The sequence below is a fragment of the Pteropus medius genome, unplaced genomic scaffold (assembly GCF_902729225.1).
Source record: "Pteropus medius unplaced genomic scaffold, Ma_sr-lr_union100, whole genome shotgun sequence".
Classification (NCBI taxonomy): domain Eukaryota; kingdom Metazoa; phylum Chordata; class Mammalia; order Chiroptera; family Pteropodidae; genus Pteropus; species Pteropus medius.
Window position 1 is genome coordinate 9,652,440 of NW_024350926.1, and position 14,072 is coordinate 9,666,511.

The following is a 14,072-nucleotide window of genomic DNA, read 5'->3' on the forward strand; positions in this document are numbered from 1 at the left end:
ATTTTAGCTGAAGGGATGAGTCTTGGAGATAACGGGATAACAGTTGACTGTCGCATGTCGGGGAGTGGCAGGGAAGACGATTTCAGGAGTCAGAAGTTCTTCACATCTCCCATCACGAGACCAGCCCTGCACGCCACGTGGTTGGAGAGAGTCGTATGAAAGGCTCAAGACACCAGAAAACAAACAAAACCACTTCTTAGTTCCTAAATAGGATGTAGGTTTACTAAAGAGGACAGGAGAATTGTTTCCTGTTTCCTGAACCTGAGCCAGCTGACAAGGCAAAGGAGTTGGATGAAGTGGCTTGGTGTCGGTGACTGGCAGGGAAAGCTCAGTGTGGAACTACAGTGGGTACCAGGATGGGGTGTGTGTGCACGCGTGTGTGTGCATGCATGTGTGTGTAAACACAAGCGTGTGTGTAGAAGCCATTTCTGTCGCCTAGGAAAAGACACTTAAACCCTCCAAAGTTATTGTTGCACTAAGAAGAAACTATAAACTTCAACATCATTTTATCACTAAATCGGGTCATATCTGAGGGGCGAGTCACCTCTGAGAGAGGAGCCAGTACCAGTGAACTCCTGGGAAGGTCACCTAAGGCTACTGATTCTCTTTATGGCACTGATAGGCAAGGGGTTTGTTTTAACAGACATGAACAGGAAATAGGAGCTGTCAAGAATTCTGGCAGCAGGAACTGAAAAAAAAAAAACTAGAATATGGTAGAAATCAGAGTTTCTTTGTCTCATATACAGAGTTAAAATGAAAAAGTGAAAAAATCTAAGTATTATCTTATATTTAGCAGTTATATAAATTAAAACAAACTGACCTTACTTTCAATTACTAAAAAAAATCTGCTTTGAAATGATTCCTGAATATGAACGCATGTCATATTAAAGATCAGAAAACAGAAGAAGACTCCGTTTAATTTCCACAGGCCAGTATTAGTATTATTGATCATGATTCATGGAGAGAAAAAATTTAATTTTTTAGCATTCCATAATTTTAAATTATTTTTAACAAAAGTGGGCCTTTATTTTTCTTATCAGATGTTCTTTGCTAAGAGATGAAGAAAAAAACCAGTTACTAATTCTAAGCGAGTCAGCTCCTTGATCTCTGCCTGATGCTTACGACTATGAAAGAGGCTTTCTCTAGAGTACAGTAGCTCCTTAATCACAAGGAGGCTGGCTCTAACACATTCTACAAAGAAAAGTGTGCCAAGCCATATTCAGCAATCTTTTTTTTTTTAATTTTTAGAAGTTTGAAACAATTATTATACTTTTCATGAATTTTATATTTCTCATAAATCCTTTTTACTGTGGAATTTATGATACCATAATAGCACATTTATGAAGAAAGTATAGTAGGCTTCATATAACTTACACCGGTGACATTTAAATTCTACCACTAAATTGTTATCGTTTCATAAACTAGGAGAAAATTGCCCTGAGAAGCAGAAGAAGCTGGCAGGAACAGCTTTTCCACTCTTTGCTTTTTATTGTTTGTGATGAGCCTAATTACTCTAGTTGGCCAATTAATGGCAACACATGACAAAACTTTCCTGACTACTAATTAACTCTCAGGTCACTAGTTTTATTACTACTTAACTAAAGTTTCCACTAATTCTCTTACCCTACTCATTCTTATTTTTCTCCTCGACCTTCCTCATACTCAGAAAACACATTTTATCAACTTGAGAGGAAGCGATACTTATAATAATCAGAGGGAAAGAAAAAAGAATGAATGTCACGCCATCAGCATAACTGTTCATCAGAAGCTGTTTTGAGAGTATTAAAACAGACAAGGGATAGAAATAATAATAGTTTAGTTTTAGGAAAACTATCGTCTATGAATAAAACTCAAAACGGCACTAGAGATGATTTTCCAGGGATTTCGTATATCTGATACACACCCAGTGTGGGCTCATGGATACGAGCAACTAGTAGTAAAGGAGAATCACAGAGTTACATCTCTGGACAAATCGGGTTATTGAAATGAAGTAATAATGGCATAGTTTACCTCAATAATTCTTAGGCTTTCTTTGTTGATCATGCTAGAAGTTATATAAGATTATCTGAGTAAAAAGCATTGTGACTAAAGTTATGTGACACTTTTTTAAATTAATCATAGAATGTAAATTAGACTATGAGCTGTTTTTATAACTACCAGAGCAAATGAAAATAGCGTTTTGTACAAAAAGAAAAAGTTTTCCCGTCTACATCCCAAATCCTTGCTCTCTTCTTATCTGAAACTTACTTTTGCTTAAGATGTATTGCATACATCTTAAACCTTTGACAAATCCAGCAGAGCTATCCCTTTGAGTAAAGATCTTTGTCACTGAAATATCTTAAACTATGAACAGTAATAGCTTATGTGGTAAATATTACTAATATTGACGCTTGATTCATCAAAGAGAATATAATAGAAATGCAGATGGACAGTGGAAAAACAAGAACAATTTTTAAGTAAAAATCGCCTGGATATTTAGACCATTGGCTCAGATAGAGTATGAAGGACATGAGAACAGCTTTCATCCATTTCATGGAAGCATAGAATTTGCAGATCACTTAACATTTACTGGGCGTGTCCTCACAGTCTGGAAGTATATATGGCTCTTACATGTGTCACTTAATTTAACCACGTCCTTCTGTAATAGTGTTATCCCTGTTTGCAGATAGGAAACAAGCTCAGAACGATTAAGAATGTGACTTAATCCTAGTAAGTAGCAAAACCTAAACTGATCTAATTCCAGAGAAAGCTCTTTCTGCCACATCAGTGTGGGTCTTTAGCTTTTTGAGAATTGATAAACTCTGTGAGCTTTCTTCTAGAAAAATGCATTAAAAAGGGGCGGGGGGCGGTGATATAGAATACAAATCTCACTAAATGATTGGTGTAATTGGACATGGTTCTGCCAGTAGATCTTTATGAAATTGCTTTCCTCTGAGACGATGTGCTTTAACTTTCCTAAATTGTGCAAATCATAAAACTGCTTAGCTTTAAGTCTAAAGAAAAAGGAAAGCTTATTTAACTACACCTAGGTGCCAGTGTTGTCCTATATTCTTGACATCTGCCAGGGTTCAAGCTAAGATGTGCCCACAAACTGGCTGAAATAACGATACATCATTTCGATAGCATAAAATGAATTAACGAAAGTTCTTACAGCATCTTACATTAAAATCCCAGTGTACTTTAGACATTGCCCACAGTGAATGTGTATGATCATCTCTGCCCTCTGAAGTGGAAACACGCCCATGCTAGACATTAGTCCTATAAAAGATTAAATGCTGAAAAGAAATTCTGCATTTAAAGACAATTTGCTTTGATTTATTCAAAAAAGGCGATAACAAGAATTACTGCTTATTGAATTAAAGTTAAATCATTTCAGAGTTACTCAGTTTTTTCTTCAACATCGATATCAATAAAGGTACAGAAAAGTTACATATTGATTGAGAAATACAAGCACATAATCTCAAACAATTTACAGCCACCTAACAACCCACTGCTCCTCACAGAGCCATCACCGTACAAGGACCGAGACGCACACACATCATGTGTCACCCCTCCTCATTCGTAATGTTTTTAAACATAGGGCATGACCTTGAAGAGAAAAATAACTTATATAAGACTGCCCAATGGGTAAAGGGAAAGAGAGATAGTGTCGTTTGTTTTCCATTAATGACGCTGTGGAATTTACAGGCAGATGGTCTGGAACAGGTGTCACTATAATTTGAGGAGACTGCTCCCTTAGTAACTCAGAAAACTATTATTATTTTGGAAACGCAGCCACAGAACTTTATGGCTTCACTTGCTGTGGCCCTTCATTTTACCCTAATAGCTATCTTTGTAAATCACTGATTGGCAGTCAACAGATTTATTCTCTCTCTGCCATCCCATCACAAAAAGAGACACGCGGACACACACACACACACACGAGTTTTATGTGTGACAGTGCTTGAAAAGATAAGCTCATAGTACATATACACATTGGACAATTTCCTGAAATTCTAGGTGAAGACGGAAGGAAGTAAATTTTAAAGTAAAAGACTCAGAAAACTTGCCTCTTTTGCCCTCACTTTGTTTCTTAATGAACAAAGAACCACATTTTCTGAAGTCCTTGCTCAAATGCGAGGCCCAAGACACAACCTGTACTCTTCCCCACAATGTGTTCGCTTTGTGAGTATTCGAACGTAGGAACTGTGAATTTCCTGAAAGTCGTTACACTGTTTAGAAGACATTTGCTTGAACATTTGCTTAAGACTTTAAAAAGTTAAGATCTATACAGAGAGAGATAATTTCTCTTTCTCTTGCTGTCTCCATTTCAGTTGGCTGAGTTTCTGAAAAGGCCGCATTGCCCCAAAGGAGAGATTTCTGGTAGAAGCCTGAAGGTCTGATCCAGGAAAAACAGTCGGGTATAGCCAATGAATTAAGAACGAAGGTTTCCACTCAGGTAGGACCACTTAATCCCTTACGTTCAACCACCTTAAGTAAAGTATGCTCCTAGCTGGATATGATGTGTCTGCTTACAAAAAGACGGGCATAGAACCTGCCCTCCGAGGAAGCTGCTTGCGGTTCCCTTGGAGGCCGTGGTGTTTATCAGAGCGTACCTTGGAGGAAAATGAATACAATAACAGCATGATGCTTTTTTCCATTTTTAGCTCATTGTTGCCAAGTTCACTTAGGGAACTTGGTGCCTGTGGTTTAACCCCAGGGGGTTAGGCACGTGGAGCAGCAGATTAACCCTCCTGGTTTTTTCTTCTGAGACAAATCATTTTCATAGGGTGTCTCCATGGCCTTCTAGTCAATTATCAAAATTAAGGGCCAGGATGGCAGCTTCTAAGTGAGGAACGGCCCAGTAACGGTATGAGGGAGCTAGCTCGGTTCTGGCTGGGGCACAGCTGTCCTAGTCTTGGCACAAAGTGACTGCACATAAGAAGTTCGAAGGGAAGAGAACAGGGCTTGGGGAAGAGGAGAAGTGTTTTTATTTACCTATTATGTCAATACCCCGCTAACAATTTCACTTTGGTTAGCGATTTGAGATTAAGACTTAGGGCAAAGGGAATCACGAAGACGCCCCATTATATGGCAAGACAAAAGACACTAGTGACGTCGAGATCGGGGCCCGCCCATCTCATTGGCAGTTATATCTTCGGGGGCTAACACAGCACTTGATCCCTAATCGGTATTCAATATGAAGTCACCCGTTGGATGATTGATGGATGAACGAGTGAAAAAAGTTAATACGGTAGCAAAGGGATTTGTCCTTGCATTTCCTTGTGTGTGTCCTTCTGTATTCCGAGGACCCAGCACTGTAACTGACAAGTGGAATGTAAGCGATAAAATTTGCTATAAGAATAGATGAGTCCTATGATCCTAAGGATAATTCTAAAACACACACCCCATATTTGCCAGGGTCTATGGCAGAAGTATCCGGGAGATGAAAGCCTGGATCTCAGACTACTGATATAACTGACAGAATGTGTCTAGTTGTGATCATTTACATAGCATCCCATTACATCCGGCCATAGCACCAACATTAGATATATTATTAAATGACTAGAATACGGATATTAAATCCCTTCGATAAGCTTCTGTGTCATATTACTCACAGACAAGATTTTAGAGCATTTTTATAATTACAAAGTTAAGGGCGATTTCAGGATCACTGGCTGCTAAAGTTGTTATTTATACAGCCATAGTGCTATAGCACTATTTCTCTGTAATCTGCTGTTCTGTCCTCTGCATTCCCAAAGGGAACAAGATCTAATATTTTATTAAAGAAAGAATGTAAAATTTAGCATGATGCAGCTTCCACAAACCCCCGCTCTCTACCCGTCTCTCATTTTCTAAGTGAGGTTTTCTTCCAACGATGATTTTGTTTTGTTTTTTACTCTCTCGAACGTCTATGAATTTGATGAAGCCCTCTGTATAAAAATAAAATCAAGAGTCTTAGGGATGAAAATAAGTTCTTAGATAAATTTATAAATTTTTACCTGAATTGAAATCGGAATAAGTTGGCATGAAATTCTTAAGGGAAAACCATAAAGAATTCTCACAGTAGTAAGTCAAAAACAGCTGCCCATGTTTATGTGTAAATAGACTATGATCAAACAGGAGGGTGAAGACTACGTGTGTCCAAACAGAAACTCGTCCTTTTAAATCACATTCCACGGCAGGCCACGTAACAACAGGGCAATTCAATAAGCAAATTAAAGTAATTCTCGTTTTCCACAATTTCTTAAATCAACACTTAGAAAAATGAAAAACTTATCTTCAACTCCAAGAAACCTGGGCAGTTATTAGTTAAAGCAAATATGTTGTTCTGCTGGCCTACGCCTGCTATAAATAGCAGCAAGACTCAAGACTGCCCCTGGGCACTGAATGGGCTTTCTATATATAGCTTTTCCTTTCTCTAAAGGCTTTGAGAAGAATGCTATCTTTTGTGAAAACTTGGCCTTTATAAAGGGCACATCGAAATTAAGGTCAGCGACTTTTAGACCTTAAAAAGATTTGAAATGTCTTCCTTAATCCCGGCAGCACGAAAACTGACGGCCAATGAAATGAAATATCTTGCCCAGCATCAAATGGCAAACAAGTAATAACGACGGTGCTCAAAGCTGTCTTCTTAGTTAGTCCCTTGAACATGGCATGTAATAGACTGCGGTCACTGCTTGTTTTTATTTTCTTCAACGCCACGTTCCCTCTCTGCTCCACCCCTCCCGCTTTTTGAAAAGAGATGGATGATAAAATTATCTACGAACTTTATCTATAACTAAGTTTTTAAGTTGCGCCTTCTGTACTCATTTCGAAATACTATTTCTATGTTAAAAACATGGAAGGGCATTTCCTTCCTTGAAACTCCCCTCCCTGCTTTTATGATCTTTTACCCTTGAACCGTTGCTTTGACAGTAAGTACAGAAACACGTTCTAGCAGGGGAGACGATGCTGTAGCAACAGGGTCGGGGGCTCAGTTGACATAAAGGGAGAGGGGAAGAGAAGGAAGAGAACATAAATTTAGTTTGAAGAAACTTAATGGCAAGTTTTTTTTTTTTAATTTTAATATTAGTTTCAAACATACAGTACATTGGTTCGACATTTATGTAGTTTATAAAACGATCCCCCTAATTGCTCTTTCTCTCCCCTGCTCTCCACCCAGCCATTAAATCAATGCTGACTGCATTCCCTATGCCACGCTCCCCATCGTCATGACCGTCTCTTAATTTATATTCCAGGTTCACTTTTGTTATTTATTTTGCCACAGACTATGGAATAAACAAAGCGACAGGATTTTTCTGTTCCACCATCTTATATTAATCTCCTAAGGGTTTCTTCAAGACATTTTTAATAAATAAAAAAAAAAACAAGATTGTCCATATATTATTTTTCCTGCTCATTTGTGCTTTAATAAATTGATAAATGGCATTTAAACTCAACAGTTATGATTAATCCTGTCCCACAATTTTTCAAAGCAGAGACTGTGTGTGTGTTTGTGTGTGTGTGTGCGCGCGCACATGTACACACACATACACGCATTTGCTATCAACTAGTGTGCTGCCTTTGCAACTAATGAAATAAAGTTCTTAATAAAAAATTATTATCATCTAGACAAAAATCAGATACGATAGTGGGGCCATTGATAAATGTAAAAGTCACCCTAGGTGATTTATACACGTAGCAAGGTTGAAGGTCCCTCTTTGAATGAAGCACTTAGATGGAAGCATAGACAAGTGGCTCTAATTTCATATCCGAAACCTGTTTTATTTAGAGTTCTTTGGCAAGTGCTTGTTCTATGTGTTTTTATAGTCTTTGGTGGTGTTATGAAAATGTCAGTCTATGTGAATTCATGAAGTAATATGCACAAATGAAAGCCTAGAAGATAGGATGGCATGAGTTCTTCTGTTACTACTCAAGTAAGTATGGCTGACACAAACATTATGAGAATTAGACAAAGACATTCGTAATTCATAGCGCTGAAATAGAAAGCTTCTGGTTTCATCAGTACAGAAGCAATCCTAATTGATACAAGGCAGTGAGTTAAAAACTTTTTATTTGTTAAATATTTACGTAATACCCTGCAACATGCATATAACCCTTTTCAAAAATTTGGAGTGCGAACTAGAAAAACAGAAACTCTTCACATTCAAGTACTTTATACTGCAGTCAGTGAAAAGTCTCTATTCTGAGATCTTTTAATTTCTCAGTTCGGTATAACTTCTTCATCAGATAGGTTGTTTTTTATTTGTTAAAACCAGTATTTAGCATTTAAATAGCCTCTTGAAAGTTCCCAATAATGAAATACACTTATAATGATAATTTCCAATACTGATGATTGATATTGATAGTAAAGCGATTTTGATAACCTACGAAATGTCATAATGTTTTCCTGGTCACTTGTTTCCTGGACAAAAATGCACTTAATATTGATCTCACTTTATAAAAGTTTCTTTTATTAATACAATGATTTCACTACATTTTTAAATCCATATTTTAAGATGTTCAGTGCACTATCTCATTTTGAAACTATTTATTAATCTATCCATTATATGTTCTGTAAATCTTAATATATATTCCTTAATGGCTAGATTAATACTTTCTTAATTACTTAAATTTGTTTAATTCATACTGTTCTTCATCATTCCCTTTTTCTCTTGATTTATCCTACTGACTTCAAAAAGGTTTCAAAGTCTAAAAGTCTCATTTAAAGTGAATGTGTGGAAGATGCTTTCAATCTCATACGGTGAGGGTAGAGAAGAGTCAAACTTTGTGCTGTAACTCATTCCATCAATAAAGAGCTTCACCAGGAATTCTAACATTCAGATGTATAAGGATGAACAACCTTAATTATAATACTGAGCAAGGACATTTTCAATAGAGAAAGATATTAAATACTATATAGAAAACTAGTATTTGTAAAGCAGATAAATTGGCAATGATTATACATATATTTAAAGTGTGTTCGAACACAGTTATAGCAACTGTTTTTCTTTTTGACTGAAAAGAGGCATATTGGAGTGTTTAAGCACTATTCCTATTGGAATAGATATTTAGACACTACGTAGAAAACATTTGATTGCAAAAGAGCAGATGTGAGCATGTGTGTGAACGTGTGTGTTTTCCATTAATGCCTTTCCATTCAGACAGGAAGGCAGGCCAAATTTACTTTAAATGTGGCATTGTGAGATGTTCAATTGCATCTCCTTAGGCTTTGCTGATGTCGCTGTGCCTTTAGCTAATTCACCAGAGGACCATCTTATTGTTCATCCAAATTAGAAATCAAGAGGCGACACCTGGATTCTCTCCGTAGAGTCCCCCACCTTCATGCTCCCCACTCAGTAAGTCACCTGTCACTGGCTCTCCCACACCAGATACTCCTTTCAACGCAACCTACTCTCTTGCTCTCGGGCCTCACCCTCCGAATGAAGTCGCTTCTAGTTCCCCATTCTTAAACCTTCCTCAGTCCCAGGCCGTTATCCTTCCGGAAGCTTTGCACTTATCAAATATATTAAAATGTACCCAAATCACATATGCAATATAATTTATAGATAACTCATGATATGAGAGCTGAGTAACACTGCAGTTGATGACGTGCGCTAATAAAAGTGATGAAAACATTAAACGAGTTTTTATCTCAGTTTTGCAGATTTGCTTTCATATTTTAGAATTACTTTTTCAGGTATCAGACGATTTCGTTAAGTCCTTCTCAAACTCATAGCCCCTAGCGAGTGTGCTTCTGCTGTCACAAGGCTGAACAGCCGGGACAGTGAGATGTCTGAAGATGAGGACTGTCACCTGGATGAGTAGACCAGATATGCCATAGTTGGAATGCGAAGCATTTATACAACAAATACAGAAATCGAGGAAGAGATGGTGGTGGCGACTAATATGTGCATCAGATGGTAATATTACAAAGCCAGGTTCGGGAGAGATGGCAACTAAATATCACCCCACGAAGTAATGTCTCAGAACAGAATGCAAGCTGCGTACATATTTTAAAAGAAATATTCATGGCAAACCATTAACGGAAAATAACGTTTAGTATTCTCCAAAACATACCAAATGTTGGAAAATGCTGATAAATGGCAACTGGTTTTGTAAGTGGTTAAATCAGCTCTCAGTTTCATGACTTAATGTTTCAAAACTTTTGTTATGTCATCTTTAAAACTGAGATGAGAATACCTATTTGACAGAGTTGTTGAGAGATTTAAATTACGTAATTCACCTACTTCTTAGTGTATCTGGCAAATATGTGATATTTTTTATTCTTATTATTTATAATCCACAAGTAAACAAAAGCTGTCTTGTTATTCTTAATGGTCATCATTACTAGTTGGAACAGACCAAAAAAATATTACTGGGCTCGATTTCACCTTTCATTATAATTTTAAAAATGGCAAAGTCAATAATGAGTTATTTTGAGAAGAAATTGTCGATGCTCTAACATGCTTTCTCTAAAGCTAAATATTTATTTGAAGTAGAAAAAATAGTCTTAGTTTCATGAGAAGGAATAGATTGTAAATGTCTTTCCTCCTTGAACTCATTCAGACTCAGGAAAGGAAGCCAGAAGGCAAAGGGCTTAGAAAGCACCGTATTACATGACAATTATATGACAAAGAACAGCACAGGCCCCCGGCTCTCAACGCTTTTGTGATTTCGATGTGAATAACCCCAGGTCCCATTCTGACCTCAGTACCACCACTGACTCTGTAAGACATGGTCAAGTCCATTAACCTCTCTCTGCTTTAGTTTCTTCATCTGTAATGTGCAGGTAATATTACTTGTCTCTTGCCAACCAGTAGTACTTCTTCAGCTAATTGTCTCAGCAGGGATGTTGCAAAGTTTAGCTGATAAATGATTTGTAATCCCTGTGAAAGATTAAATAAATGATGTAAAGAGCCCTAACAAGTGAAGAACAGAACAAATCATTCCATACATTGATTTGCTACTTTTGTCACTTATATTTAATTAAAAACTTAAAAAGAGGTAGCCATCGAAAAAGTGAAAATAGGATAGATTATTAGGAATTCTAGAATGCTTTCTGTTGTTTGTTTGTTTTTTTAAATTCTCCGTTATAATTATGAATATACAGAAGAAAACGTGTATCAAAAGAAATGATTAAGTTCATCTCCTTCAATTGATTAAAAGTCTTACAAGACAGGAAAATGAACTGAGTAGAAATAAGAAAACATGCTTTCTCAGCCTACTTTAATTATTGGTAATGGTATGTATAACCTCGACAAATTTACTTAACCAGTGTGGATATTGAGTAAGATAATTAAAAACAGATCCACGAAATACTTTTTGTAGATGTAAGAACAACATACAAAATCCTGTGCCAAGCATTATGAGGGACTCAAAAAGCAAAGACCCAGATCTTAAGAAAATAGAACACAGGGAGAAATCAATATGAAATTAATTCCTGCATAGTACTGAATTAAATAAACATTGTAATAAAATTATTCATTATACTCGGATATCTGGAAGGGGTCCGTACTGCTTATGAACAGATGAAAAGATGAGGATTTCATCGTTTGGAATGAAACAGCATGTGGAAAGAAGGAGCCCACCAGAGATGCTGCAAGTGTGGGCTATGATCGAACCTTCCATGCACAGGACAGGTAGTATGGGGAAAGAGCAGTGAAGTAGCTTGGCTCAGATTCTAGAGGGATATGCAAAAAACTGAACTGTTTTGTGAGTTCCCTGCAGCCGCTGAAAATTTCTTAGCCCTTTATGTTTTATAAAGTTAATTCTGGTGATCGTGTAAAAAAGGGTAAGCTGGAGAAGGATAGGTTTAGTTAGATAAGTGAGTAGTTAGCCCACAACTGCAACAGTCAAGAAGGAGATGATGAAGGTAATGACCAGAAAAAGAACGAAAACGAAAAATATTCAAGTGACATGGAATGGGCAGAATTGAAACAATGAGGTCTATGAAATGATTGGATGTGAAGAATTAGTGAAACAGAGCGACCGAAGACAATTCTAAGATCTCCATCATAGGTGCCTGAGAAAGCAGTGGTAACGTACCCTAAAATAATGGGGAGAATGGATCGTTTTGAGGGCGAAGGTGGAGATGCAGCAAGAGATTCCATTTCGAACTTACTGAATTTGAGATTTCAAGGAAGTCAGTGGTGAAATATCCAACAGACAGTAAAAATGCTCAAGCTACTCTTCAGAAAAATATCAGTCCCCAAATTTATGGATTCGATCGTCACATACATACAGGTGGCTGTTAAGCTATTGGGGTAAATGTGATTACCGAACAGAACATAAAGAACAAAAATGAGAATAAAGAATCTTCAAGAGGTAAGTCGGAGAAAGAGCAAGAAAAAATTTAAGAAGATTATGGGGCAATCGAGGGAGAAAACTATTTCAAGAAGAGAGGAATAACAATGTGAAATGAGGTAGATAATTTGATATGATTATTGTGGAAAGCCTATTGAATTTTGTGATTCATGTATAATAGTTTTTCTTGGAGGAAACAATTCTAGTAAATTGATAAACGTGTGAGTCAAATTTCAAAGGAATTAAAAATAAAGCAATGTAGAGGAAACAGGAACAATTTTTTGTTTCCTGTTTTATAAATTTGAAAGTAAACGAAAACAAAACAGGCAAGTATATTAAAGAACATACAGCATTAAAAGATGGAATATATTTTATAACAGGGAAAATGTAAGCAATTTTATAGACATTGGAGAAGTAGAGGAAACAAGAGACTCCGGAAGCCCAAGGCAGGACTGAAGAACAGGAGTGGGAGAGAGGATGGACTCAAGAGCACCAATCAGGTGTTCGCGTCGGGCGAAAAGACTCGTGAATAAAGACATGGACAATTTTTGATGTGATGATAAAGGGGGAATCAAAGAAATTTCAGTAGGATGACCTTGCTCTTCTCCATAAAGTCAGCAGGCAAGATTTTCTGGGAAGACTAAGAAAATGAAATATAAATAAAGAAAATTCTGTCGTTAGCGATCATAAAGACATCGGCTGAAATGAGCAAAGGCATTCATGAGTAGCTTTAAGGTCACTTTTTGTTTCTTAATTAGACTGAAAATATTTCCCAAAGGAAGATACCCTGTGCTTCTGGCTTAACACTTATAGGCTTAGATTTCTCAGCGTAAAGTTTTCATTTGTTAAGCATTGTGGACAGGAAAAAACAGGATTTGAATCTTTGCTAAAGTTTCAGAGAAGAAATTGAGTAATGATGCAATTGACTAGATTATGAATGGATACAACAACATGAAAATGTGCCCGGGTCATAAAGAAGAATATATTTACACACACCTTGAATGAAGGAATAAGGGTCACACTGTCAAATCAGTGGGGGTCAGAAATAAGTTGAATATGAAGATTAAAAGGAATAATCATTTGTATGAAATATTGGAACGTTTTTGAATGAGAATTTTTATTACACAGTGAAAATCAGGGAAGAGGCGAAGAGCTACCTCCAACCAAGGTAAATTAGATATTATCTCTAATACTATTATTTAAAATCTTGTTGTGAAAACCATTAAAATAGTCTTTTTTTCTCATATTTGGCAAAATTTAGTCTAGCACTGTTTTGTGATAAAAGGTCAATGCCTTGGGTTTAGAATAAAAGGGATTTGGTTCGACCTAGTTAATATACATTGGCATATGTCTATGATACAATTCAGTATGTGAGATCGCTTTTGTAAGGTGTGCTTTTGATCGGACATTGGCCAAACTCTTGTGGAGTGCAGTGTGGGTCACTGTTCCACCAAGATGTCCTGGAGAGCATGCAGTGTCATGATCTGGTGCAGGAGTTACACTTATACCTTGACAGAGAAGTTCACGGTAACCTGTTGCTATTAACGGAGTTGTGGTTCTTGATTTCTTCTTTGCTGTCATTCACTCCCAAGTGTGGCTAGAGATACACCAATTCGAGTGAAAAGCAAACCGAAGCAGCATCAAGTTCTGGAACCCTGTCCTGAGCTCATGAGACTTAGTTTGAAGCCCTCTGATTTGTGAGATTAACAGGTTGTTTTTGAAAATAGGCTACAAGATCATCAAGAAAGGAAAGAGGAAAAGATGGTGAGAACTTAGCATGGAAACAGGTCAGCTGATACTTCCAG

General features: G+C 37.0%; 1 protein-coding gene across 2 annotated transcripts in view; it reads left to right on the forward strand.

Annotated features, from left to right (window-relative positions):
• Positions 1-14,072, forward strand: part of PKIA (cAMP-dependent protein kinase inhibitor alpha) — a 51,762-nt gene that overhangs the window by 24,932 nt on the left and 12,758 nt on the right. The window contains exon 2 of one of the 2 annotated variants that reach the window (XM_039841913.1): positions 4,314-4,438. The exons of the other annotated variant lie outside the window; for it this stretch is intronic. The gene's annotated coding sequence lies outside the window, so the exon portion shown is untranslated. The remainder of the gene's footprint in view (positions 1-4,313; positions 4,439-14,072) is intronic. 2 annotated transcript variants of the gene reach the window in all.